At 37.2% G+C, this 3778-nt stretch overlaps 1 protein-coding gene across 1 annotated transcript in view; it reads left to right on the forward strand.

Annotated features, from left to right (window-relative positions):
• TMTC2 (transmembrane O-mannosyltransferase targeting cadherins 2) overlaps positions 1–3778 on the forward strand; it is a 339285-nt gene that overhangs the window by 270010 nt on the left and 65497 nt on the right. The window lies entirely within an intron of this gene.

Below are 3778 nucleotides of genomic sequence, written 5' to 3' on the forward strand. Positions count from 1 at the left end.
GTGTTACCATAAATGTCTGTTGGTTAGTAGTCTATAAAGTTTTTCTATTTATTAGAATCAAAGTCCTAGAATGAAAATTAATTCTCATAGTTATATGACACATACATACCACTGGGTTATTTTATTAGAATATCATCCATTCTCCTTCTAGAATGATGTCTTTAAACTAGATAGTTCTTTGGGGAATTAAATTACTGAGGGGTAGGAAGACTTTAAAAACTAATAAAAAGTTTGGGGGGAGTAAAACTTTTTGTAAATTGAGTTTATTATGATTTTAAAGGCATTTCACCTGATCGAGTCCCCAGTGTCTCCCTTGATCCCTATCTTCCTCATGAAGCCAATGTCCTTAAAGATGAAGATGAATAATCAGTACTCTTTCTGTGTTCGACATCTATTGGTTGACTTTGCTTCAAAGTAACTGACTTCTTTGTAGTATTAAGTTACTCTAATTTCCTACCTCCATGCCTTTTATATTCCTCTGGAGAATACCCTTCCAGGGCATGACCTAATGAATTCTGGTTTGGATTTCCAAATGAATCTAAACCAAAGTGCTCCTATAATTTGGTGGAGGGAACCTTCATTAAATATCCTAGTGAGGGAATTTTTATTATTTCATACCAGACCAAAGCACTTTCCTTGACGTATTGAAATTGAACTTTACCATTTATGAGAATATAAATTACAATGGCACATTGTAACATGTCATGGGTCCAGTAGAGCCTTAGGTCAAGGGTTTCACTTTCTTTCTGAACTGCATTTAAAATAGCAATGTTTCTAATGATTTTTCTTTTAAAAATTAGAAAAATACACCCTGCTCCCTAGAGAGATTATCTTCACTTATTCCTATAATTTATATGGTCGCATGGGGTATGTCTTTATAGTTTTTATTTGGCTGGAGCAAAGTGCAAATTCAATTTTATGTGGATGGCTCCTTAGCCTTCTCTTTTAAATTTTGAATGTGGCTTTCTCATTGAAAATGTTAATTTTCTGTGCCCTCCTCTTTATCCCTGGCCTCTCCATCATCATCTTGTTTCAAAAGCTTCCCTGCATCACAACTTCAAGAGGAGAGTCTTCCGTTTTAATTGCAGAATACTTATTCCTTTACTAATGTTGTCCTATCAGAATTATGCTGTATATATCATTTTAAATTAAATTGATCATTTCTGTATAATATGTCCTGAAATAAGGTCACCAGATTCTAAGTTCAAACTGTAAGGATGGCGGTGGTGGCTGCTGCTTCTTCATTTCATTATTTTAGTTTGCTAGAGGATGAATGGACTCAGTGGCTAGAGAGACAGAGACAGAGAGCAAATGAGAAATCACTTCTCAGAGTGGCTGGCCACATCACAATCCCTTCTCTCTCATTTCTCCTTCTGAGATTTTAGGCATACATGCCCTCATTCCAGATGTTTTTCAAGCTTCTGGGTCTGGAACTCAAACTATGAAGTCAGCCATGTGGGATCCAGCTGCTTACAGCATCATGCCACTGGCTGACCCTCCAATAGCTACTTATAAGGAATTATCTACCATCAGGGCTGGCAGGTGGCATGGTGGTTAGGGGTGCTGAACTCCCACATGGCCACCTGAAGTTCAAGTCCCGAACCTGGCAGCTTGTTTTCTCACTTTCTCTCTCTCTCTGTCTCTCTGGTCAAGATAAAATAAGTTAAATAATTCTTTAAAAAGAAAAAAAGAATTATCTACCATCTTTGAAGGTATTCTGAAGTGGCATGATATGGTTTAAAATTATGTGTTTTAAAGGCTAAGTGGCTTGCAGGGCTTTGACATTTGATTTCAGCCTAACAAGATAGCAGAGCCTTGGTCTTTGTTGTGAATTATAAAAATAGGCAGTGAACAAATTCATCTGTGAAATTCAGGGTACATCTTATTAGTATGTTATTTTATTAGAATATCATCCATTCTCCTTCTAGAATGATGTCTTTAAACTAGATAGTTCTTTGGGGAATTAAATTACTGAGGGGTAGGAAGACTTTAAAAACTAATAAAAAGTTTGGGGGGAGTAAAACTTTTTGTAAATTGAGTTTATTATGATTTTAAAGGCATTTCACCTGATCGAGTCCCCAGTGTCTCCCTTGATCCCTATCTTCCTCATGAAGCCAATGTCCTTAAAGATGAAGATGAATAATCAGTACTCTTTCTGTGTTCGACATCTATTGGTTGACTTTGCTTCAAAGTAACTGACTTCTTTGTAGTATTAAGTTACTCTAATTTCCTACCTCCATGCCTTTTATATTCCTCTGGAGAATACCCTTCCAGGGCATGACCTAATGAATTCTGGTTTGGATTTCCAAATGAATCTAAACCAAAGTGCTCCTATAATTTGGTGGAGGGAACCTTCATTAAATATCCTAGTGAGGGAATTTTTATTATTTCATACCAGACCAAAGCACTTTCCTTGACGTATTGAAATTGAACTTTACCATTTATGAGAATATAAATTACAATGGCACATTGTAACATGTCATGGGTCCAGTAGAGCCTTAGGTCAAGGGTTTCACTTTCTTTCTGAACTGCATTTAAAATAGCAATGTTTCTAATGATTTTTCTTTTAAAAATTAGAAAAATACACCCTGCTCCCTAGAGAGATTATCTTCACTTATTCCTATAATTTATATGGTCGCATGGGGTATGTCTTTATAGTTTTTATTTGGCTGGAGCAAAGTGCAAATTCAATTTTATGTGGATGGCTCCTTAGCCTTCTCTTTTAAATTTTGAATGTGGCTTTCTCATTGAAAATGTTAATTTTCTGTGCCCTCCTCTTTATCCCTGGCCTCTCCATCATCATCTTGTTTCAAAAGCTTCCCTGCATCACAACTTCAAGAGGAGAGTCTTCCGTTTTAATTGCAGAATACTTATTCCTTTACTAATGTTGTCCTATCAGAATTATGCTGTATATATCATTTTAAATTAAATTGATCATTTCTGTATAATATGTCCTGAAATAAGGTCACCAGATTCTAAGTTCAAACTGTAAGGATGGCGGTGGTGGCTGCTGCTTCTTCATTTCATTATTTTAGTTTGCTAGAGGATGAATGGACTCAGTGGCTAGAGAGACAGAGACAGAGAGCAAATGAGAAATCACTTCTCAGAGTGGCTGGCCACATCACAATCCCTTCTCTCTCATTTCTCCTTCTGAGATTTTAGGCATACATGCCCTCATTCCAGATGTTTTTCAAGCTTCTGGGTCTGGAACTCAAACTATGAAGTCAGCCATGTGGGATCCAGCTGCTTACAGCATCATGCCACTGGCTGACCCTCCAATAGCTACTTATAAGGAATTATCTACCATCAGGGCTGGCAGGTGGCATGGTGGTTAGGGGTGCTGAACTCCCACATGGCCACCTGAAGTTCAAGTCCCGAACCTGGCAGCTTGTTTTCTCACTTTCTCTCTCTCTCTGTCTCTCTGGTCAAGATAAAATAAGTTAAATAATTCTTTAAAAAGAAAAAAAGAATTATCTACCATCTTTGAAGGTATTCTGAAGTGGCATGATATGGTTTAAAATTATGTGTTTTAAAGGCTAAGTGGCTGGCAGGGCTTTGACATTTGATTTCAGCCTAACAAGATAGCAGAGCCTTGGTCTTTGTTGTGAATTATAAAAATAGGCAGTGAACAAATTCATCTGTGAAATTCAGGGTACATCTTATTAGTATGTCAGCTGTGCCACTCAGAGGGTTTGGCTGTGAGCAATAGAAACTGACTCTGGCTTTTTGAAAGCTGTGGGAACTACAGAATTTACTATGGCTTGGAAAGGCTGAATCA

This window comes from Tupaia chinensis, unplaced genomic scaffold (genome assembly GCF_000334495.1).
Source record: "Tupaia chinensis unplaced genomic scaffold, TupChi_1.0 Scaffold000148_1, whole genome shotgun sequence".
Lineage (NCBI taxonomy): Eukaryota > Metazoa > Chordata > Mammalia > Scandentia > Tupaiidae > Tupaia > Tupaia belangeri.